This window comes from Mastigoproctus giganteus, chromosome 2 (genome assembly GCF_048544385.1).
Source record: "Mastigoproctus giganteus isolate SK-2022 chromosome 2, ASM4854438v1, whole genome shotgun sequence".
Classification (NCBI taxonomy): Eukaryota; Metazoa; Arthropoda; class Arachnida; order Uropygi; family Thelyphonidae; genus Mastigoproctus; species Mastigoproctus giganteus.
This window is the reverse complement of record NC_143576.1, coordinates 51,033,891-51,060,527: the sequence shown is the minus strand read 5'-3', so window position 1 is coordinate 51,060,527 and position 26,637 is coordinate 51,033,891. Positions and strand designations below refer to the sequence as shown.

The following is a 26,637-nucleotide window of genomic DNA, read 5'->3' as shown; positions in this document are numbered from 1 at the left end:
TCCGTATTTGGTGGCCATGGGTTCGAGCCCCGGTTGGTTGGTTTAAATGGAAGTTTATTGGCACAAGGGCAACTAAGGCCAAATTGCGCCTGTCACAGTAATTCTGCAAATGATTTTTTTTCCAGTCATATGTCAGATAAGTTCATATAAATGAATTTGTTTTAAAAAAATTAAATAAATCGGATAAATTTGCGTCATCACTTAGAATATGGTTCATCTCTAATGAATTGTTTTGGGTTAAAACCGATTTAAAATTTGTTCGTCGAGCAGCATGATTGTAGGGACACTCGAGGAGAATGTGTTTCACTGTAAGTAGGGCGGAACAATGACGATAGTGAAGAGGTTCATCACCTGTCAACAAATGGAAGTGGGTCAGATGGGACTGCCCAATGCGTGTCCTTGCAAGGACAACCTCTTCTCGTCTGTTTAATCGTGAACTAGATTTCCAGTATTGTGGCTTTTTCTTTATTTGGAAAAGTTTGTTATGGGTCTGTTGCTGCCATACTGATGTCCACTGCTCAATACATAACTGTTTTATGATGAGTTTACAGTCCATATAAGGAACTGAGGCAAGTGAAGACACAGGGCTGACTGGATTTTTTGCTGCTTGATCTGCTTTTTCATTTCCCTGGATTCCAGCATGCCCAGGAATTCAGAGGAATCTTACGTCTGTGTTATGCTCTGTGAGATTAATTAACTCTTCTCTGATTTCTTTCAGGATAGGGTGAGAGTTTGGACATTTATGTTGTAAAGAAGTTACTGCACTCAAGGAATCGGTATAGATTATTATCTCTTCATTAGACCTGTTGTTGATGTGTTCAATAGCCATTTTTATTGCAAGAAGTTCAGCAGTGTAAATACTGCAACTTGGGAAAAGTTTTTCAGAGATTGCACAAGTGGGAAGATTCCCACAAGTGGGAAGAACTACTGCAGCGCCTACATCTGTATCAGATTTGAATCCATCAATATATATTTGCAGACAGTGTTTGTTTGCTGATGCATGAGCTAAATGTAGCTGTTGTATATTTTCATTGTTCAGCGCCTGTTTTCCCCATCCTCCGTATTTAAAAGTGGACCATGGAGTCTCTATTTCTCCGGTATCTTAGTGGAAAAATTTCGAGTGGGATACTCCAATACTGAGCAACATACTTCAATCTGATTCCAGCAGGTTTATTTTCATTTGGTTTATTCCTGTAGAAATTTATATGAAAGATGGGTTAAAGACATAAGGACAGATAGGATGTGAGGGCATACTCTGAAGTTTTGCAGTGTACGTATGCAGCAGCATCTGCCTTCCTAAGGATAATGGAAGTTCATGTGCGTCAATATATAGACTATGCTCTGGAGATGTTCGGAAGGCACCTAGAGCTATTCTAAGTGCATTGTGTTGAATGGTATTTAGGGACTATAATGCTGACTTTCTAGCTAAGTCATATATGGGTGCACCATAGTCTAGTCTGGATCAGATTATGGTTTTATATAAGTGAAGAAGGGAGTATCGGTCAGCTCCCCATGATATTGCAGAAAGAACTCTAAGGATATTCTTTTTTTTTTCAAACAAATACTTCGTACATGCTGTATGTGTTTCAGGAAGTTTAATTTCTTGTCCAAGATTAAACCTAGGAATTTAATATTGTCATTGACTGGAATAGCACGATTTCCCAGGCGCAATTCAGGATCAGGGAGCAGTTTTCGTTTCTTGCAGAAGTGTATAGCAAATGTTTTCTGAGGAGATAGTCGGAAGCCATTTTGTAACATCCATGATTGCGTTTTGTTTATTGACAGTTCGAGTTTCCTTTCAAGGGAGAACATATTTTGCGAGTGACTGGATATGGTGAAATCGTCAGCATAGAGATAAGTTTCTACTGAATTCACGATGGTTGTTGTTAGAGTGTGTATTCAAACTGTGAAGAGTGTGGCACTGAGGACTGACCCTTGTGGGACTCCTTCCTGTATGCAGATTTTCGAGAGTGCACTTTGATAACGAACCTTAAAGGTTTGATATTCGAGAAAGCTCTGAATTAATGATGGTAAGTGTCCCCTTAGTCCTAGGGCATGTAAGTCACGAAGGATGCCATGAGGCTATGTGGTTTCAAAGGCTTTCTCTATATCTAAGCTCACCATGACCAAATTTTCGTTCTTTATGAATGCATTTCGCACATTTGCCTCAGCCTTTATCATAAGATCTAGGGTAGACCTGTTTTTATGAAATCCAAACTGATCGTTGTTCATAGTAGTGTGAGTTTCAAGATACAAGGTGAGGCGACTGTGTACCATTTTTTCCAGAGTCTTACCCAGACAGCTAGCAAGTGAGATTGGTCTATAATTATGCGGGTCTGATTGGTCTATAATTATGCGGGTCTGATTGGTCTTTTTCTTGTTTTGGAATGGGTAGAACAACAGAATGTCTCCAGGAATTGGGAAAATAATTTGCAACAAATATTCGGTTGAAAAGTTTTAGGAGAGAGTAACGAGTTTTCTCATTTAGATTCTTTAACATTAGGTAGTATATGCCGTCTGGACCAGGTGCACTATTGGCTGAATTTTTTAAGGATTCTTCTAATTCATACATGGTTAGTAGTTTATTATAAGAGAGGGCTGACTTCATTCTGAAATTTATTTTATATTTTCCAGTTATTATTTTGGCTTTTAGGAAAGTTGGATCACATGCGGTTGAGGCAGAATGGTGAGCAAAAGATTCCGCGAGGATGTTTGCAATATCCTCTGGAAGGGTTATCTCCTGTCCTTTATAGACGATGATTGGGAAAGGAATTGATGGAAACTTACCAGTAAAGCATCTTATTTTCCGCCAGATTAGTCCTGCACTTGTGTCTTTAGTGACAGATGAAGCAAAACGAATCCAAGATTCCTTTTCAGCTTTTCGCCAGGTGTAACGGGCATGGGCTTTTAGTTTCTTGTATATAATGAGATTAGCAGTGGTTGGATTCTTTCGAAACTGATTCCACGCCTTGTTCTTCTCTCTCTTAACAGTGTTACATGCTGAATTCCACCAATTGTCTTTGTGTTTGGATCCTTTATTTGAAGTTTGAGGAATGGTAGTAGCAGCAGCTGTCAACATTTGTTCTGTGATGTGTTTAATGGCGTTATCTATGGAGTGATGTTGGATAATATCATCCTCTAGTGTAATACTGGATGCATATTTATTCCAATCAGTTTTTGAGAATTTCCATTTAGATCGAATGAGCTTACAGATTATAGGAAAATGATCACTATTTAATGGGTTCTCTGAGACTCTCCAATTGAAGTCTGGAAATAATGTGGGTGAGCATATCGACAGGTCTATAGCAGAGGTTGAGCCTGTTGGGAAATGGACATAGGTGTGGGAGCCTGTGTTAAGCAGAATGAGATTATTCTTTACAAGAAAAGCCTCTATCGTGCGTCACCGGTTGTCTGTCTGCAAAGATCCCCATAACTGGTGATGCGCATTAAAATCGCCCAACAGGCAGAAAGGAGAGGGTAGCTGTAGGATAAGGTCTTTTAGTTCATTTATCGAGCAGTTCTGATTTGGTGAGATATATATTGATACAAGTGTAAGTGTTTGTACCAAGAGCAAGGCGTATTGCAACAACTTCTAAAGTGGTCTGTAGAGGAATACGTCTAGAAGGGATTTTACTGTCAATCAGTATAGCTACACCACCATGTGGAGAGATCCTGTCATGCCTGAATATTGTATAGTTTTTAACTGAAAGTGTCACTTGCGGAGAAAGATTAGTTTCTTGTAGACGACTTGTGGATGATGCTGATTTATCAAATCGTGAATATTGTCTATGTTGCTACGGAGGCCTCTACAATTCCATTGAATCAACTGATCCATTATTTAGTTTTTGAAGTAGGTGTTTCTGACTGTTTTTTAGAGCCAATCTGTTTATGGTGTTCCAATTTTATTTTATCTTTTCTAGGGAAAGTGGGTTGTGCAGTATCCATGTCTTCTTCAGCAATGATTTCTGAAACGGTTTCATCATTATGAGTTTTGTCATCGATTTCCATATCTGCGGTTAGAATCTTTTGAGGTTTAATATTTCTCAGACTCTCAGTATCTGAGTGTGATGGAGTAATAGTTGGTGGTACGGTGACTGGGGTATTATTTGCTTGGTCTTTTACATGTTCTTTAGGGGACTCCAGCGGACTCGATAGGACAGCTCGTGCCCAGTTGGAAATGGATGTAGCTGGTGGTATGGACACTTCAGATTGAGTTCCTTCCGATTTGTATTTTTGTTGTTTGTTATTTGGTTTTTAGGAGCATTAGCAACTAAGGCCATATTGCTCCAGGATATGCGGTGGTCATTCCCTTAACCTTTCCGCATCCTCCGTATTTAGTGTGTTGCGGCTGCATATGTGAGTTTCGGTACTGAGAGTAAAACTTGTTTCCTTGATTCCTGGTAAGTCACTTTATTTTCTATTTGTACTTTTGTATCTTCTTTCCAGTTTTCCAGGTTTCACAGATTTATGAGTAAGCTGGATGGTTACCTTTACAGTTTGGACATACTGATGTTTGTGCTGGGCAGTCCGTCTGTGTGTGTTCCTTAGATCCACAGTTTGGGCACACTAAAACCCCTCTACACACTGTTTGAGCATGGCCAAATTTTTGGCTCTTAAAGCACCTGAGAGGATTGGGGATATAAGGTCGGATATGGCAGTTCAGATATCCAGCTTTAACTGTAGCTGGAAGGATTGATGTTGAAAAGGTCAGTATAACACTGTGACTGGGAACTAATTCACCGTCTTTCTTGATTTTAATTCGCTTTGCTTGTACAACTTTTAGGTCTTGTAGCTCTTGGACTAATTCTTCTTCGGTAACATTTATTAAGTCCCATTCAGACAGCACTCCTTTGGATGAATTTAGGGTGGCATGTGAAGTTACTGTGACAGGAATATTCACAAATTTTGAGATTCTTAGTAGGGCTTCAGAGTGCCTACTATTCATAGTCTCTATAAGTAGATCTCCAGAGCAGAGTCTTTTCACCGTTTTAGGTGGTCCAGCAGTATTCTCGAGACATTTCTGTATAAGAAATGGAGAAAGTGCACCTACTGGTTGACTTGTTTGGGAATATATAATTATTATTATTATTATTAGCCATATGATCAAGGAAGCCTGAGGCTTATGCTGCACTAGGCAAAAAAAAAAAAAAAACCCTCTGAATCACCCCGAGAGAGAGAGAGAGAGAGAGAGAGAGAGAGAGAGAGAGAGAGAGAGAGAGAGAGGAGAGAGAGAGAGAGAGAGAGAGAGAAGCAAAAGGGAATCATCAAGAAAAAGAAGAATGATGATATCCAGCTCAGGACCCTGAGTGTGCCAAGCCCATACTCACCAGATGTGAGCCCCTGGGGTTAATAAGAAACAGTGGTGTTTCCTTTTTGGATCCTTCTGTTCTTTGTCTCTTGGGGTGGGAAGTGTCAAAGTCAGTTTGGTCTGTCCTTGAATAAGTTGAGGCATGAGGCTCAACAGTTGGATTACGGACTTCGTGATCCATGTTAGCTCCTTTTAGCCCTTGGCAGAGAACCTTTTCTGCCAAGGTTACCGGCCTCGCCATGGGGAGACAGGAGCAGTGCTGCTAGAGTGACCAAGCGGTGTAAGTTAGGGTGTTAGTTTTAAGGAAAATAAAAGATAGGTGGTTTTCCTTTCTGTAACCTACTTACAAATTGTAAGAATAAGTTAATGGTAAATTACCTTAAACGTAAGAAAAACTTTCGAAAATTAACAAGAACTGTCGCACTGAGAAGACGCTTTGTAAATCGCTCAAAGAATCGCTTGATCACAATAATGCTTGGCACCTGGGGCCTCGAGCCCCAGTCTAATCTAGAAGCATGTGTTACGCACTGCTGCTCCTGCCCACCTGGCTATGGAGGCGCCATATATAAGTTAAGATATAATAATATATATTATAATATTTAATGTTAGTATAACATATAATATCGGTGTAGATACACCAAAGTTTACCCATAAGTTTTAACTACGTACATAGCGTAAAGGCATCATTTTAATTGTACCTCATACTGTGGGTGCCTTCACAACGAGATAGCTGGTATTGCACTACTTCTAAAAAATAACACTTCTATAGTAGAGAAGACTACTGCTTTTTATTTTCAGTGTATACCACCACCCAGATGATCGTTTCGAAGCTAGTGGGCCTCATGGTCAGTGGGTGGGTAAGTACCCTTGTAATGCAACATACCATCACAGGTGCGAAGTTATTTCCACAACATGAGAGATGCCAAATGGTGTTGGTAATAATGTATTAGAAGACGAAATGCACAAGGCCTAATTTCTTATGGGTTTTGGTAATTAACTATATAAAATCGGTGTAGATACACCATAGTTTACCCATAAATTTGAACTGCGTATGTAGTGTAAAAGCATCATTTTAATTGTATCTCATATTGTGGGGCCTTCACGAGATAGATGGTATTGCAAATAAATAATGCTTCTCTACTAGAGAAGACTACTGTTATTTATTTTCAATGGATACTACCACCCAGACAATCGTTTAGAAGCTAGTGGGGTTCATCATGAGTGGGTGGGTGGGCAGGTACCCTGGTAATGCAACATGCCATCACAGTGCCCACCCACTAATGATGAAGCCCACTAGCTTTGAAATGATCGTTTGATAGTGGTTTCCACTGAAAATAAATAACAGTAGTCTTCTCTACTAGAGAAGCATTTATATTACTATTTGTAGTAGAGCTATACCAGCCATCTCGTTGTGAGGTGCTCACAATATGAGATACAATTAAAACGATGCCTTTACACTGCATACGTAGTTCAAATTTATGGTTTAACTATGGTGTATCTACACCGATATTCTATAGTTAATTACCTAAACCCATAAGAAATTATGCCATGTCCATTTCGTATTCTAATACTATTTTATATTAAACAGTTGCTGTTATATGTTACTTTTTGGTCACTATCCAGTTGTGTTTTGTTTAAAATGAAGGCAGAATGCTATTTTTCCAGGCACAGCCGATGTTCACAATTAAAACATCCACAATATCCAGTTTTACTTCTCAGACTACTTAAAAGGAGAGGTATATAGTAACATCCTTCACATACAGGAAGAATTACGGTAAAATTCAACGATAACAGTTCTATGTCCAGTCTCATGGAATGGTGAAAAGAGTTTGTGCTTATATTTGGGAAAGAGAACACTTTCAAAATTTATTGCAATCTCTGTTATAATTGTTTATAATGATAATAATTGAAATAAAATTAAACATATACTAAGGGTTGCACATGTTTTAAACCACCCTGTTTAAAAAAAGAGACATTACGTTCATATTTAAATAGCATTATTCTCATATTTATAAGAATATTTTTAAGTTTTATATTATAATTACAACTTGTTAGCAAAAATCAGTTCTGAAATTTCATTACCAATAATAGTTGTTGTTTTTCTTTGGTTTTAGGAGCATTAGCAACTAAGGCCATATTGCTCTGGGGATATGCGGTGCTCATTCCTGAACCTTTCTGCATCCTCCATATTTGGTGATCACGAGCTTGAACCCCAGTCTAATTAAGAAGTGTGTGTGCTACACACTGCTGCTCCTGCCCACCTGGCTATGGAGGCACCACCAATAATAGTCTTATGAAATCAAATACAGTTGTCGTTGCTTTTTGGTACGAGAGCTACTTAGGCCATATTGCACCTATCAACGTTATGAATGTTACACATGCATAGTGGTTGTTATGACATTAGTCAAAAACAATAATATAATTTTATGTGTTTAATAAAGTGAAAAAACTCCAGCAGATTAGCATTGTTACCTATGATGTGGCAGAGTCAAGGGTTCTTTGAGGTACATGACATGGTGTAAAAAAATGAAGTCTTGAAACTTCATTAGACAGACAACTTGAGTAGTCGAGAACCACTAATTTTCGTAAAGTCAGACAAATGTTAATAATTTATTGTAATTTTTCCTTGTAGTGGATCTGCAATCTCAATATCGATTTAAAATAAACTTAGCGGATTTTACACAAAAAACCCATCAGGCTCTAGGACATCATCTCCCTTTATACTTATAATTACTCGCCATGAAAGGATTTAGGACAAAAACTTCCTTTTTCCTTTGCCCCCCCCCAACACATTTTAACACATTTCAAACTACATCTCACTGGGAGGCAGCCATTTCTGAAGAAAACCCCAGGTAAAAGAATTCTTCTGCCTTAATATATATAATATTTATAAAATTTAATATTCCAAAAATAGCCTATACTATCATTTTTGGAAAAAATCCAGAAAGTTTAATGAGATCGCAGATCCACTACAAAGAAAAATTACAATAAATTATTAGCATTTGTCCGACTTTACAAAAATTAGCGGGTCTCGACTACTCAATGGTTCTTTAATGTTTGGCAGAAAACTAAATGAGAGTTGGCAAGCAGTGTTGTATAAAGCATACTCAACAAGAATATGCTTCATTGTAAGTGGAGAGTTGCACTGTGTGCATTATGGAGGATCATTACCTGTGAAGAGATAAAGGTGGGAGAGTTGACTGTGGCCAATTCAAGCTCTGGTTAAAATTATTACCTCCCCTCTGTTTACACAGAAGCTAGAGGGCCATAATTGCAGTTCAGGTTTTATTTGGCACAATTTATTTTGTGTTTGGGCTCGCCATCGAATTGTTCACTGTTCCCTACATATTCTTCGTATGTTAGTTTTGTAGTCAAGATATGGAACATAATAGAGTTGATAGAACGACTACAGAGAAGGGCAACAAGATTGGTGAGAGGAACAAAGGGGTGCACTTATGAGGAAAGGCTTAAGTTCTGCAAGTTGCAGCATCTGGAGACTAGGCACATGCAAGGTGATCTGATCGAGGCGTATAAAGCCTTGAATGGTTTGAGCAGGCTCAATGCTGAAGGGATACTTCCATTTGCTGAGATTAAGAACCCGAGGAAGGCACAGATTCAAATTGAGGAAAGACAGTTGTAGAATAGATGTGCGGAAGTTTGCCTTTATCAGCGGGTGGTTAATTGCTGGAACAAACTTCCATCTGTCGTTGTGGAAGTTGACAGGTTAAATAAATTTAAGGAGGAACTGGACAGGCATTTGGAGGAAATGGTGTGATTTTTTTTATTTTATTATTTATTTATTTCTTATTTATTTTTATTATTATTTTTTTTTGGCTGATGCTGCATAAGCTCATACAGTTGCTTTCTTTCATCACATGCCATTACTATTACTACTACTCCAGGTGCCTTCCTTATGTTTAACTTCAACAATTTCTCCTCCACCTTGCTCTCAGTTATTACAAAATCACTTAGCTCTCTGTTGGCATTTGATAAACTTCTGACACTCCCCTCATTGAATGACTCCTCATGTGTGAATGTAGATGCAAAATACTCATTCAGTTTATCAGTTACCTGAGCATGATTATCAATAGTCAACTCATCTATGTTAAGTGGCCCAATCTGATTCATCCCTTTCCTTCTAGAGTTTACATAAGTAAAGAACTCTTTGCATCGTTTGCCAATGATTTCTAGTAATCTGCCTTCTCCTGCTTAAACTCTTTTGTGAATTGATTACAGACTAGTTTATACCTGCCATAGGTGTTACCTGATACTTTATATGCATCCCATATATTCTTCTTCTCTGCCACGAGCCTCATTAATTCAGCTGACATCCATTAAGGCCTAAAACCTGAACAATATTTCTTAGTTGGAATGAAAAGTCTAGTAGCCTCCTAAATTAAGTCCCTGAAGGCTTCCCATTTAGAATTCAATGTTGGTAACATCATCAGTTGATTCCACTGTACAGAATTTAAAAACCGTCTGAGACCACTGTAGTCACTTTTTACGAAAGCAAAAGCCCTTCCCTTTAGCCTTGATGGTTGTTACATCATTAAGTAATTCCCACATCAGTACATTCTGATCACTGTCACCCAGTGGTTCCTTTATCTGCAAATTCTTAATGCATGAATAATCACTGCTGATAATCAGATCAAGAGTATTACTCCCACTGGTTGCCTCTCAAACGTGTTGCTGTACAAAACAGCTATCCAATAAATCCACAAAAGTCTTGCTTGTGAACGAGTGACCAAACTGCACACTAGGAAGATTTGGAGATGAGAATAGCCTTGTGCATGCGAAGTTTTTGGTGCTGAGAAACAGAGAAGTTTTTTTCTATTTTATTAACTTAAATTGGCTTGGATTGCCATATTAACTTATTTTCTAGAGTAGCTCTATATTCCTAGTTACGATACTTAGTTTAAATTTTATCGTAGATAGAGATTTTGTAAGTTATTACTTAGTATCAGTAAGGGTATCCAATCGACGTGTTTTATAAATTTTGCAGAGCCGGCCAACTGGAAGTTTTTAGCTATAGTTAGCCACTTTATTGACCATTTGTTATATTAAATTATTTTCTGTAAGTAGCTTATAGAACTAGGCAAGATACTTTACTTATTCTGAATTCAGACAGCGAGATTTTAGAAGTAAATTAATATTTAAGTGTCCGTAGATTTACCGTTCGTAGCTTGCCGCCATTTTTATACAATACAATGTTAAATCCCGAACTAGATAGTGTTAGCTTAGTATAGTATATAATATTATCAATTAATCAGTAAATTTATTAATCTTGTCGAACTTCATTGTAAATTAAATTGTACTTTTAATTAAATACATATAACGACTTAGATTTTAAGAGCGTAACAAAATTAATTAATACATATCTTGATACGGAACTTATATAAAGAAACTCAAAGATAATACTTGACCCTTAAAATATATATATATAGATTATTACAACGTATATATATACATTATAGTTACAACTGCATTGGGATACAAGTTTAGGGTTAAAATTTTGTACTAAAATTGAATCGGAATCATGACTCAGACCAGAGCAGCAAAGCAAAAGGCTCAAGCTAAATGGAATGCTGTGGCTCAGGCGAGAACTGAGGGTGAGGCAGTTGCCCTCTGAATCACAGACTTTTAAAATGCACTTCTTCTTGATGTCTGTGGAGCAATCAGGTACGGGATATGATACTGCGAATGGGGATGTCTTTGTGTGCGCACGATGTAAGATGTGTGAGAAAACGATGCGACAACTCAGCATTGTTATGGGCCTATATGAGAGCTTGAAGGACAGTGGGTAAGTGGGTGGATGCCATCGAAGGATCTAAATTGAGAAGCACATCAACGCCAGAGCTTGCACTTGATCATCATGCAACACAGCGGCAACCACAAGGCAGAATGCACTGGTCCAACAGGAACTAGTAGTTGTTGGTGACTCTATTGTCAGGGAAACGGGGAACATGCTATGTAAAAAGGATAGGTGGAACAGGACCAGGGTATGTTTGCCAGCGGCAAAGGTTAATGACGTTGTAGAACAGATATCATCTTTTTTAAGGGCACAAAGGATGATATTGTTGTACATGTTGGCACTAATGATATTAAGAGTAGGAGACCGGCAGAATTACTTAACAAGTACAGGTCACTGTTGAAAAAAATGCCGTGAATTAGGGTTGAATTTGAAAGAGTCTGCAATTCTGCCCAGACAAAATAGGAGGGGATATATATGATGAGAGCTTTGTCGATCAATTCAGTCCTGGAAAGATTGCGCAAGGCTCAAGGGGTAGAATTTTTTTCAGCCTAGTCTGTACTTGTTAACAGGAGAGACTGCTTCTTCAGGGATGGGATACACTTAAATAGAAAGGGTGTACGAATATTTGCTGATGCTATCGAGGCAGTGTTAGGTGGGTCGGAAAACTGCTAGCTTGGGGGGACACAAGGACTAATAGATTAATAGTAGCCCCTGGCAAAGTTGAAAGTGATTCTTGCACTGCTTCTATTGGAATGAGTAGCAGCCTGGAAAACAAGATGCAGGATATTTCAGAGACTGCTGGGAGTCATTGCAGTACAAGTAAACACATGGGTTGTGTTAGGGTAGCTAAGAATAGAAACAGGTGCAGGTATACTTGCATGTAGACCAATGCTAGGAGTTTGGTAAATAAATTTGATGAATTTGGGGTACTGCGCAGAACATCAAAGGCAGATATTGTTGGGATATCAGAGAAGTGGTGTCACACAGATATAAGAAATGCAGAACTGGAGTTTGGGGAGTACAATGTGTTCAGGAAGGATAGACAAGATAGGAAGGGAGGAAGAGTTATACTATTAGTTAAGAAACACATAAAATCCAAGGAAGTGAAGCCAGTCGACATCGCTGGACAGTGCAGTGTCGATTCAGTTTGGTGTGGCATAAGAATTGGGAGATCAAAATTGAGGAGTGTGTTATAGACCTAATAACACTGAGTATAATAAGGAACTGTACAGGGAAATAGAGTTGGCCAGTAAATCAGAGTCTTATAATGGGGGATTTTAATTTCCCAGATATATATTTGGAATTTGTGGGTTGGACACTCACACACTAGCAAGGCTTTTGTGGTTTTATTTGATGATTGTTTTCTACATCAGCATGTTCGGGATGCAACTAGAGGGAGTAATATTCTTGATCTGATTATCAGTAGCCATTCTTCATGCATTAAGAATCTGCAAATAAAGGAACCACTAGGTGGCAGTGATCACAGTGTGCTGAAGCGGGAGTTACTTAAAGAGGTAACTACCATCAGGGTTTCTGCTTTCGTAAAGGTGACTACGGTGGTCTGAGACAGTATTTAAATTCTGTACGGAGGGATCAACTGATGATGTTACCAACAGCAAATTCAAAATGGGAAACATTGAAAGAATTTATCTTGGAAGCTACTAGGCTCTACATACCAACTAAGAAATATTTTTCAAGGTTTAGGCCTAAATGGATGTCAGATGAACTAATGAGACATGTGGCAGAGAAGAAAAATGCATGGGATACATATAAATAAATGGGTGTCATGGAAGCCTCTGTCACAAAGGAGATTAGGGAGGCAAAGGCAGATGAGAAATACTTGGCAAAGTGTGCAAAGAAAAACAACAAAGAGTTCTTTATCTATGTAAACTCTAGAAGGAAAGGAAAGAATCAGATTGGTCCACTGGATATTGATGGTTCAACTGTTGATGATATTGCTCAGGTGGCTAACAAACTAAATAACTATTTTGCTTCTACATTCACCCATGAGGAGTTATTCAGGGAGGGGTGAGTTAAACTCTGGCAGTGAGCTGGATGATTTTGTAATAACTGAGAGGAAAGTGGAGGAGAAATTGTTGAAGATAAACATAAAAAAAGGCACCCGAGGTGGACGGGATCGATCCAGTTATATTAAAGGAGGCAGCAAAGGACGTAAGTAAGCAAACCCTTAGGCATAATTATAAGAGCTTCTTTGGACTCAGGGAAGGTACCCACGGACTGGAGATGTGCAAATGTGACCCCCAATTCACAAAAGGGGATCAAAGGGCAACACAAGTAATTATAGACCTGTTAGTTTAACTTCAGTTCCAGGAAAATTAATAGAGAATCATCTAGACAAGACTTCAGGTATAGCTCGGACACAGCATGGTTTTGTTAAAGGAAAGTCTTGCCTGACCAATCTGATTGAATACTATTATGTGGTCATAAAGGAACTGGATGCAGGGAATAACTTTGATATCATATATTTGGATCTTAGAAAGGCTTCTGATACAGTTGCACATGGAAGACTGCTGCACAAATTGGAGCAGTGTGGCACTGGAGGGAAATTGCTGCTATGGATGGTTGAGTGGGAGAAGACCGAGAGTGATAATCAATGGACACTGCTCATCGTGGACTAATTTTATTAGTGGAGTCCCTCAGGGTTCAGTATTGGGTCCATTGTTGTTTTCTTTATTTATAAATGATATCGACGATGGTATATCAGGCTTAATGTCCAAGTTTGCATATGATACGAAGGTTGGCAAGGTTGTTAAGGACACTTATCACAGTACGCTGCTGCAACAGGATCTAGAAAAGTTGAGCAGATGGGCTGAGAGGTGGCAAATGAAGTTTAACCTTGACAAATGTAAAGTACTACATATGGGAAGCAGCAATCCCAGAGTGACGTATCAACTCTGTGGTACTACACTGACAGTGGTAGAGAATGAAAAAGATCTGGGGGTAATTGTGCAGGCAGATATCAGGTTTTCTAACAGTGCATGCGGTCTGCAAGAGTAGCTCATGGTGTCTTGTCAATGATATACAGGAATTTTTCTAGCAGGGATAAGGGATAAGGAGGTGATTATCCCCTTATATAAGACAATGGTCAGGCCACACCTTGAGTTATGTATACAGGTCTGGAGGCCTTATTTTAAGAAGGATGTAGAGCTGTTGGAATAACTACAGAGAAGGGCAACAAGATTAGTGAATGGAACAAAGGATCGCTCTTATGAAGAGACGCTTAAATTTTGCAAATTGCAGTGTCTGGAGACTAGGTACCTGCACGGTGATCGTATTGATTTGTATAAGGTCTTGATTGGGTTGAGCAAGCTGAATTCTGATGGGATTCTTCCACTTGTTCAGATTACGAACCTAAGGAGACATAAATTCAAATTAAGGAAAGACAGATGTAGAATAGATGTGCAGAAATTTGCCTTTAGCCAGCAGGTGGTTAATTGCTGGAACAAACTTCCATCTGTAATTGTGGAAGTTGATGGGTTAAATAAATTTAAGGAGGAACTGGACAAACATTTAGAGGGAATGGTGGTGTGAGATTTTTTTTTTTTTTTTTTGCTCAAGCTGCATAAACTCACACACTTCCTTTCTTGCATCACATGCCACTACTACTACTACATATGACGGGCATAGTTTCTGGCTGCTTTGTTTACAGGAGTGATGATAATCTGGTCATGCAGATCTAATAATTGTTTTTTAAGTATGGAGATATCGCAGTTGATAGTGGCAGGTGGAGATCCATGTGATTTAGCATTAGCATACCTGTCCAGCTGAGACTTCAATATATTTAGGCTATCAACTTCCACAACAAGGGATGGAAATCTGTTCCACCAACGAACTACCTGCTGGCTAAAGGCAAATTTCTGCACATCTATCCTACATCTGTCTTTACTCAATCTGAATTTATGCCCTCTCAGGTGATTATTCTGAGCAAGAGGAAGAATCCCATTTGCATTGAGCATGCTCAAACCATTCAAAGCTTTATACATATTAACTTTATATTTATTATCCAAACTTAAGCCTTTCTTTGTAAGAGCAACCCTTTGTTCCATTCATTAATCTTGTTGCCCTTCTCTGTACTCATTCCAGCAGCTCTAGATTCTTCTTGAAATGAGGCCTCCAGACCTGTATACAGAAGTCAAGGTGTGGCCTGACCATTGCCTTATACAAAGGAATAATCACCTCCTTATCCCTGCTAGAAAGGTTCCTGTATACCATTGACAAGACACAATGGTTTGGTTTGGTTTGAATTTTATTGGCGCATTAGCATCTAAGGCTATAATGCGCCAAGACCACAAGACACCATGAGCTGCACTTGCATCCTGTCTGCACTGCTCAGAGAACTTCATATCTGCCTGCACCACCACCCCCAGTTCCTTTTCATTCTCTACCACTGTCAGTGTAGTACCACAGAGTTGATACGTTGCTCTGGGGTTGCTGTTTCCCATATATATAGTACTTTACATTTGTCAATGGTAAACTTCATTTGCCACCTCTCAGCCCATCTGCTCAACCTTTCCAGATCCTGTTCAAGCAGCATACCGTCAGAAGTGTAAGGAAAGTGGAAGAAAATTTTTGGACCAATGAAAACAGTGCAAGCAAATAAAAAAAATTAAAAAAAAAGTTTATTTTTGTCATAATTATGCATTATATGATTAATACTTTTTTATATGTAATGGTGATGACAATGTTGATGATTGTTCTGTTTTTATTGTAGTATTTTAATAGTATTGTATGAAATGTTAATCCTTAATCTCCTTTAACATTATTATTTGCAGTTTTTTGTTGTTTTAATATTTGTAGTGTGGTCGTAAATTTTAGTGGTATTAAGGTTATTTGTCTGTAAAGGAAAAATTATCTTACTAGAGTATACCTTTCTCTTTTCATTGCATGGGAGAAGAAAGGAAGAAAGAAAACTTTCCTTGGTCCTTTCTTCTGGCCGGTACAGTGAGGAGTGTCATAATGGAATTCCGACTGCCTTTTTTTAATTGCTTCTAACCCCCCCCCTTATTTCTTATTACAAAGTTAACCTTCCTTTAGTATTCTCCCATTCCTTTGTTATGCCCACTTACTAAGGATTTCTACTGAATCTTTTACTTGTAATATTCAATTATCAACTCCATTATAATGATGCATAGAAGTACACAAAACTATCACAAAGTTCTACTGGGCTGTTTCTTAAAATAACCTATATTATAAACAGAGAAGCCTTACGCTTGGACATTAGTCACACGCCTTTAGTGATATTCATGCGTATGGATTTCAGCAGTTGTGCCAAATATGGTAATGCACTTGATACTTTGGGTAGTGGCCTGACACAGATTGAGTGAGATGGATGGGACATTGTGATCATTCCATTTCCATCACGTGCCATCAAGGTGCACGAGACGAGTACTGGAGGGTCCAATCAGATGTTAGGTTAATGTAAACATCTGGTGCCGTAACCCTTCCTTTAAAAACTGGGTCCTGGGAGACCTAGAGAGTTCAAGGGGAGAAAGAAAAAATGAAAAGTTCAATAGAGACGAGAGTGGGGAGCGTTGGGAGGGTCATCGAAGCAGTTTTTGACCATAGTGCGAGAAAAGTTTTGTGTTAATATTTCTTTGTGGTATGTGCCTGTGACGTCACCAAGGAGAAGGTTGCCGCAGAGTTCCTCCAGATGAAGTTGCCCATGAGAGGACAGCAAGGGAGCAAGAGAGGAGAATGGGGTAAGTGAGGAAATAATAACTGAACAGAAAATATTCATGTTAGTTCTTACCCCTAATGAACGATGATTTCTTCCTAATGTTATGCCTAGTATTCTGGTAACTTAATAGATATGGCTAATGAATTAATATTTCCAATAATAATGCGTTTTCAATGTAAAGCACTAAAATGGCTACTTATGTGAAATTACAATAATATGGACTCAAATAACTGACCACTATAACTAATTATGGCGCCTCTGTAGCCAGATGGGAAGGAGCAGCAGTGCGTAGCACACGTTTCTTGATTAGATTCGGGTTTGAGCCTGTCACCACCAAATAGGGAGGATGCAGAAAGGTCAGGGAATGACCACCGCATATCCCGGAGCAATATGGCCTTAGTTGCTAATCCTCCTAAAAACCAAACAACAAACATAACTAATTATTATGTTGACTTACTCTCATAAATGTAGCATGTTATATTAGAATGTTCATGTCTTTAATCTTTTTAATCTTCTTGGACGGAAGGTGTGATGTATGTTTGTTTGTTTGTTAATTTGTTATATTAAATGTTTTGTTTGAAATAATTGTCTCTCTCTTTCTGTTAACTCTTCATCTACACCAGAGAAAAACCAGTTATAGAGCCAAGAAAAGATTTTGCGGCATTAGTGATTCTAAGATAATTAGCATAACTGAAGTCTCTAACATAAAACACAATGCTAATCCAAATCGCGATATTTTACTGGTGAGGTGATCCCCCCCCCCTTAAAATATTCAGGATATACGAGATTATTGTCCCATTTTACCACTAGATGGATATATTAAGCTAGAGGAATGTTCAGAACTTAAGTGCACTGATAGCTAAAAATATTAGGCGCGCGTGAATTCCATATCTTCATTTAGCATTACACTGGAGTCCATAACCCCCCCCCCCCCATAACATCTGGTGCTGTAACCCTGTAACCGGCCATTCGTAACCCCCCTGACAATATCGTTTGAAATAAAAATAAATTTCTCATGTATATATATATATATATATATATATATATCTCACATTAGTTGTAGCTACTGAGAACATCAACAGACCCACTGCTACCTCCCTTGACATACAAACTTGCACCCCAACTGAATAGTAATAGTAAGTTAAGGGGGTGCCAGGGTAGCAGTGGAGAGGGGTGGAGAGAAAGAATGGAGATGAATATCTGAACTGAATACTTGTAAGAATGAATGAAAGCATGTGTGTGAGTGAGACGGAACAAAGTTAATTCTTATAATTGCTGTAAATACTAACCCTCTCTTAGTTGTAGTCACTTCAGTTTTCTATGTAATTATTTTAACATCTAAACTAACGTATTTATAATAGCACTATACACCACTGTATTCTGCCGATGTGAGAAAAGGATGAATACATGAGAGAGCGAGAGAGAGAGAGAGAGAGAGAGAGGGAGAGAAAAAAAAAAAAAAAAACCTTATTAGAAAATTTAAGGAAAGAAAAACGGCATAAAAGAGTAAAAGAAATATAAGAAAATAGTACAAAACAGAATGGAATCAGTGCGAATGAGGATTAAGTGAATAAAATTGCTTGTCTCTCCCACTCCCCTGGATAGGATGATAGGCAGATAGGCTATATAGCCTTTGCAGGCACTATGCCATTGTTGGCACAGGGGGGAGACAGCCAATGATCAGCAAGACTTACCCCTGGTGCTCCAATATAGGGACCCCTATGTACTTTCACTCCCCCTTCCTCCCAATCTGGGAACCCTTCTCTTTGCCTGGTGGATTACTCCCACAGCCACCTGTCAATGCCCCACCCGGGGCAGAATGGGCATTCTACCCTGGAGAAATCTCTTCTGTCACCCCCGTTTAACTAGGTGGGAGTCCTTTACCCCCACTATCACCTTCATTTTTTTTTTTTTTTTCTTTTTACTGGGTTCTCCCTATCTGTAACTTGGCTACCATAGGATTTGCCCTGCCATTTTTTTCATACTCCCTACTTCATGGCATGCCTCCTTGTGGTGGCGGACGGTAAACTAGTGGTTTTTGTGCAAAAACACAGGCCCCTAGCTAAGAGGCCGGATGAACAACACAATCCTACACTAATACTACACAAACACTCACTAACCCTTGTTGATTTTAACTTTCCAACAACTTGCAAAAGTTGATATTGTTGTACAAGTGGGAACTAATGACATTAAGAGTAAGAAATCTGCAGATTTCCTCAACAAGTACAGGTCAATGTTGATAAAAAGTCTTGAGTTAGGTTTGAATGTGAAAGTGTCTGCAATTCTGCCCAGACACAATAGGAGAGTGTATAAAATGATATAAGATGAGGGAGTATAAGAAAGCCTTGTTGATCAATTCGGCCCTGGAGAAATTGTGCAAGGCTCAAGGGGTAGAATTTTTTTCAGCCTGGACTGTACTTGTTGACAGGAGAGACTGCTTCTACAGGGATGGGGTACACTTAAATAGAAAGGGTGCAAGAATATTTACTGATGCTATCAAGGCAGTGTTAGGTGGGTCAGAAAACTGCTAGCTTGGGGGGAGATACACAGACTAAAATGTTAACAGTGGCCGCAGGCATATGCAAAAGTGATTATTGCACTGCTTCTATAAGAATGAGCAGCAGTCTGGAAAGCAAGGCAATGGAGAATTCCAGGACTGCTGGGAGTCATAGTGGAACAAATAAATACATGGACTGTGTTAGGATAACTAAGAGTAGAAACAGGTGCATGTACACCAATGCTAGGAGTATAGTTAATTTGATCAGCTTGAAGTGCTAGTCAAGACAACAAAGGCAGATATTGTTCGGATAGCAGAGACATGGTGTCACACAAACATAAGCAGCACAGAATTGGAATTTGGGGAGTACAATGTGTACAGAACAGATTGACAGGACAGGAGGGAGGAGGGGTTGTGCTGTTAGTGAAGAAACACAAAATCCAAGGAATTGCATCCAATTGATATTGATGGACAATGTAATGTTGAGTCTGTTTGGTGTGACATAAGCACTGGAAAAGTCGAAATGAGAGTGGGTGTGTGTTATAGGCCTAATGAATCTGATTAGTATAATGACCAATTGTGCAGAGAAATAGAGTGGGACAGTAAATCAGAATGTCTTATAATCGGGGATTTGAACTTTCCAGATATTGACTGGAACTTGTGAATTGGTCACTCGCACACTAGCAAGACTTTTGTGGATTTATTGGATGACTGTTTCTACAGCTACATGTTCGAGAGGCAACTCAGGGAGTAATACGCTTGATCTGATTATCAGCAGTGATTATTCAGGCATTAAGAATTTGCAGATAAAGGAACCACTGGGTGACAGTGATCACAATGTACTGATGTGAGAATTACTTAATGATGTAACAACCATCAATGCTAAAGGGAAGGGCTTTTGCTTTTTTAAAGGTGACTACAGGGGTCTCAGACAGTTTTTAAATTCTGTTCAGTGGGATCAGCTGACGATATTACCAACGTTGAATTCTAACTGGGAAGCCTTCAGGGACTTAATTTAGGAGGCTACTAGGCTTTTGTTAAACTACTAAAGCAGTTTAAATTGTTAAACTACTAAAGCACCGAAAGATATATGCTCCCAGAAGGGCCTTTCATGACGGAAAGGTTTCAGTGGAGACGTCAGACGAAACCCGTTTCAAAAGGTCCACACACGACCTTTTCAACTAAATTGTGATCCAAGAAAGCAACGGGAAACTACTTGGATTATCCTTCCCTTGAAAACTTCAATGATAGCAAGCAAAATAAACCACGGCCCCGAGTCTCGGCGTTCCTTGAATGGGACAGGGGTGCTAAGAATCTCCGAGCTTGCGTCGAAGAATTTTCTGAAAATAGCTACATGGAACGTTAGAAGCCTACTACAACCAGGAAAGCTAGCCAATGCTTTACAAGAAATGGAACGCATTAACATCAACATACTTGGGCTAAGTGAAACCAAATGGCCTGGAACAAAGAAGTTTATATCAAACGACCACCACGTCTTCTGTTCCGGAGGAGAAGAGAACACCAAGCAGACGTACGGCGTCGCTTTCGTTGTCCACAAACAACTGGCCAACAAAGTCACCAGTTTCACCCCAATATCGGAACGAATCGCACTACTACAGCTAGAAGGCAACAAGATCGACCTGAATGTGCTCCAGGTCTACGCACCAACAGCAGACAAAGACGATCAAGAAATTGAATTGTTCTACGACAAGCTAAGCAACACTTTAAAGCACGACATGACGGTCATCCTCGGTGACTTTAATGCCAAAATCGGTCAAGGAAAGCTACAAAACATAGTCGGAGAACATGGCTTGGGGACACAGAATGAACGAGGCGACAGACTCGTCCAGTTCTGCCAAGAAGAAAAATTTAGCATTGCCAACACTTGGTTCAAACTACCACCTCGACGACTAATCACCTGGACCTCACCACAAGACTCTGACAACAATATCGTCAGGAACCAAATTGACTACATCTTAATCAACATCAGATATAAGTCAAGTGTCCTCAAGGCAAAAACTTACCCCGGAGCTGACATATCATCAGACCATAACCCAGTAATAGCAACACTACGTCTCAAATTACGAGCAGTCAAACGCACAAGTACAACAAAAAGAATCGACCTGGAGAAACTGAAGAACACCGCCAACAGACGACAAGTACAGCTTCATCTCAACACTACAATCCGATCGATCGAAGCAGTAACAACAGACGTGCAAGCATTCGGGCGTTCACTCAAACAGTGCATCAATGAAACAGCAGAAACCCTGCTAGGACATCAGGCGTCGAAAAAGAAACAACGGTGGATGACCCAGCACATACTAGACCTAATGGATGAACGGAGAATATTCAAAAGCAACAACAACCGGGAAAAATACAAAGAAATACAACAAAAGATCAAACAGGAAATCCGGAAGGCGAAGGAAAAATGGATGGAAGATCAGTGTGCAGAAATCGAAGACCTAATCAAGAAAAATGACAACTATAACCTGCACAAGAAGCTTAAAGAAGCTGGAAACATCTACAAACCGGCTCCTATCCCAAGTTTATATACGGACAACAATATACTAACCTATACTAAGCAAACAAGCCAAACTTGACACCTGGAAGAGCTATATATACAATCTGTTCGGCACCAACAGAAAACCGGCAGAAACGCAACAACAAATACAGGAAGACAATCTCCACATATTAACATCTGAAGTGGAACATGCCATCCGAATAACAAAGCCAGGCAAGGCCTGTGGGCCTGATCAGATTCATGTGGAACTGCTGAAACAACTAGACTACAGCAACATCCAACAACTAACGAAATGGTTCAATCAAATCTACAACAACAACAACGACATTCCATCCGAATGGCTCCAATCCATCTTTGTGGCCCTACCAAAAACAGGCTACCAGCCGGAAATGCGAAGACTTCAGGCTGATCAGTCTAATGAGCCAGGTGCTAAAAGTCTTCCTCAAGGTGATTCAGCAAAGGATAAGATATAAGTGCGAAAGTGCACTAGGAAACACACAGTTCGGATTCTGCAGGGGACTAGGCACCAGAGAAGCAATTTTCTGTTTACAAATATTGCTACAAAGGTGCTATGAACATCAAAAAGACGTGTATATATGTTTTATTGACTACAAGAAAGCCTTCGATTCAGTAGACCACGACCGCCTAATTGACCGACTGAGAAAACTTGCGCTTGAAAACAATGATATCAACTTTATTACAACTCTGTATTGGAATCAAACAGCCCGGCTTCGCTATGACAACGATCTGACAGACCCAATTCCAATAAAAAAAGGCGTCCGGCAAGGCTGTCCATTATCTCCCATTCTTTTTAACATCTATTCGGAAATGATCTTCGACCAAACACTGGCTGACAAGAACATCGGCATAAAAGTTAACGGACACTACATCAATAACTTAAGATATGCCGATGACACAGCACTAATAGCGGATTCAGAACAAGATTTACAGACCATCTTGAACGAAGTGGACATAGAAAGCCAAGCATGGGGGCTACGAATCAACAAAAAGAAAACAAAGGTGATGAAGGTCAGCAGGACTGCAAGCAAAATCACGATCAAACTAAACAACGAAAATTTAGAGCAAATACACCGCTTCAAGTATCTCGGAGTACTCATTGATGACCAGCTGAACCATGAGGCCGAAATCAAAAGCAGAATTGAACAAGCCAGGCAGGCATTCACCAAATGGAGAACCCTCCTCACTGACAGAAGCTTGAACATCATGCTCAAATTATGCACATTGAAATGCTACATCTGGCCAATAAGCTCTATGGTGTAGAAACCTGGACTCTAACATCAGCCACTACAAAAAAGCTCCATGCCTTCGAAATATGGCTCTACCGAAGAATGCTGAAAATTCCGTGGACAGCCAAGATAACCAACGCACAGGTCCTGCAGGACATGCACACGGAACGGGACCTGCTCAAAACCATCATCAGCAGGAAATGCAAATACCTAGGTCACATCGCTAGGAACCAACAAAAATATCACCTACTACCACTCATCCTGGAGGGAAAGATCGAAGGCAAGAAACACCCAGGCAGACCGAAAATGGCATGGCTAGATAACATCAACACCTGGCTTCACATGACAACAGCACAAATTCTACACGCAGCGCTAGACAGAGAACAATATCAAAACGAAGTCGCAAACGCCATTCGGCAGCATTAAAGAAGAAGAAGAAGAACTAGGCTTTTCATTCCAACTCAGAAATACTGTTCAAGGTTTAGGCCTATATGGATGTCAGACGAACTAATGAGGCTCGTGGCAGAGAAGAAAAATGTATGGGATGCATATCAGGTGACACAGAAGCCTATGGCAAATATAAACTAGTCTGTAATCAAGTCACAAAGGAGGTTAGGCAGGCGAAGGCAGATTACAAGAAAACCTTGGCAAAGGTTGCAAAGAAAAACAGCAAAGAGTTCTTTACTTATGTAAATTCTAGAAGGAAAGGAGTTGGAGTGGGATTTATTGGCGCAAGGTCTGCTATGGCCAAATTGCACTTATTACTTTGAAATGTCGGTCAATATATGAAAGGAAATAGGTTGGTCATTTTTAGATAATTATTAAACAGCTCTGATAGATTGGCATCATTTCCAAGTATATGAGCTATTTGCAAGGGTTTTCGTGAGTTAATTAAAGATCTGAAACATTCGATGCTAGCGGAACCATAGTGTGCACATTCAACGATGACATGTTTCACTGTAAGAATGGAACTGAAATGCGAGCAGAGTGGAGGCTCTTCTCCTATCAGTAAAAATAGATGTGTTAGATGTGTATGGCCATCTGTGCTCTTGCAAACACGATCTCTTCGTGTCTGTTTAATCAGGAACTAGATCTCCATAGCTGTGGATTTTGTTTTATTTCAAAAAGCTTGTTGGCTCTCTGATTATGCAACATCTCAGTACATATCCGCCTTATGATTGGCTTGTAGTTAGAATAATGAACTGGGATGGAACTGAAACAGGTAGGGTGTTTTGCTGCTTCGTCTGCACGATCGTTTCCCGGAATTCCAATGTGGCTGGGTATCCAGCAAAACGTGACAGTCATCTTATTTCTGTTGAGGTGACATACCTGTGATCTGATTTTTGTGAGAAGTGGATGGAAATTTTATGATTTATTCTGTAGGGCATTCACTGCACTTAAAGAGTCTGTAGATTATGACCTAGATATTTAGAAGATCATTAAGGAGATTTAAAGTTATTTTGATTGCATTAGTTAAGCAGTAAAAACAATGTATGGGATGCATATAAAGTATCAGATATTGCATTCAAATGGTAACTGGGCAGTAACAGTGGATGTAGGACTGATTACTTCAGCTCCCATGGACACATTAGTTTTGGATCCATTCAGGGAGTGTTTTCCCCACTGAAGAAAGTAGTTATCGCAAAGAGGTATATACGCAACCCACTGTACTTGTACTTCACCTGCAGCTTTTTTTTTTTTTTTATGTGAACCCCAAACACGAGATGTATTAGAACCTATAGTACTTAGTACCGTGCTTGGGTTGGAGGTTGAGAAGAAGAGAGAAAGAAGATATTTGTTGACATTCAACCTGAACTTCTGTAGATTGTAATTTTCAGGCAATACGTATGAAGGAAGGTTGTTCCAGAAAACGGCAGTTGAATGAATAAATAAGGAAGATGAAAAGTTGGTTCTGTGGGTTTGAAGTTTGACAGTAAATGGATGTTGGCTTGTGGCGGCACGTGTTAGGATTGTTTTGAAAGAGAGAGCGGGAATTATAGAAGCCAATTCAGAAGAACAGTGCCCATGGAAGTATCTGTAGAAGAGGCATGCAGCAGAAACAGTACGTCTATGGGAAGGCGAGTGGAGAGACTCTGTTAGAGATGAATCATTAATTAACCTAACTGCCCTCTTCTGAATGGAATCAAGAAGCCTGAGAGAGGTTTTGGGGGCACCACCCCAGATGAGGGGACAATATTCCATGGCAGGGTGGATTTGCGATTTATGCAGAGTGAACAGCAGTTTGGAAGAAAAGTAAAGCCGAGAGCAAAAGAGAAAACCAAGTTTTTTACATGCAGAGGAAGCAATATTTGTAATGTGCTTGTGCCAAGAGAGATTAAAAGTCCGGGTAATCCCCAAAAGAGATATATCATTTTGCCTAGAAATTGGAGTGTCACTAAAGATAAGCATAAGAGCAGAGAATCCTTTTTGCGAGATATAAGACAAGACTGAGTTTTAGAAGGGTTGAAATCAACCAAGTTGTCTTTGCCCCACTGGAGAATTACCTGAAGATCGGTATTTAAGGAATTGATAGCAGATTTTCGAGAACTTGAAGCTGATTGAGCAGGACAAGCTTTCTCAAAATGGAAAGTGGAATGCAATGAGCTATCATCGGCAAAACTATGGATAAGATTTCCAGTCAATGGAAGAAGGTCATTAATATACAAGAGGAAAAGAGTGGGGGAAAGGACTGAACCTTGGGGGACACCGGCATTAGTGGAGAAGTTAGAAGACAGAGAGCCATCTACCATCACCCTCAGTGAGCGATCAGAGAGAAAACTGGATAACCAATTACTAAAAACAGTTGTCAAACCATAAGATGGAAGCTTTTTTAGAAGACCTTGATGCCAAACACGATCAAAAGCCTTTGAGATGTCAAGAGCAATTATTGTGTTTCACCGAACCTTTCCATTGAATTAGTCCATAAATGGGTAACATAAGCCAGAATATCAGCAGTGGATCGACAACGACGGAATCCATACTGGCGATCGTTGATCAGATGGAAGGTTTCTAGGTAGTTTAAGAGTTGGCGTTAATTGATTTCTCCATTACTTTAGAAAGAGTAGAAGTAATTGCAATGGGACGATAATTGGATGGGAGGGATTTGTCACCCTTTTTAGGAACTGGCTGGATATGAGCAAATTTCCAAGCAGAAGGAAAAACACTTTTGGAATAAGAAAGTGAAAAAAGGTGGCAAAGAATAGGAGTAAGTTCAGGAGCACAGGTTTTGAGAACAAGTGGAGAAATACCATCAGGACCTTGCGCTTTCTTAGCTTCAAGATTCATCAAAATCCTTCTGATATCCTTTTGACGGAAGACCACAGGAGGCATTGAATGGATCGTATTGGGAATGGTGGGAGGTGTTTACCAAGATCATTAATTCATGAGCTGGAATAAAAATGGGATGCTAGCAGGTCAGCTTTATCCTTGGCTGAAGTGGCAACAGAACCATCTGGTTTGGACAGATGTGGGAGCAGAGATGGGTAAAAGTTGCGGCCAATAGCTTTGGCAAGAGACCAGAATGCTCGGCTACCATCAGGGCAAGAAGCAAGTTTTCTACTCTTAGCCTGTTCAAACTCAAGTTTGGACTGATTAATAACTGCTTTACAATTGTT

General features: G+C 39.5%; 1 protein-coding gene across 1 annotated transcript in view; it reads right to left on the bottom strand.

Moving 5' to 3' along the window:
- Positions 1–26,637, bottom strand: part of mute (gon-4 like protein muscle wasted) — a 1,102,179-nt gene that overhangs the window by 347,787 nt on the left and 727,755 nt on the right. The gene's annotated exons all lie outside the window — the stretch shown is intronic.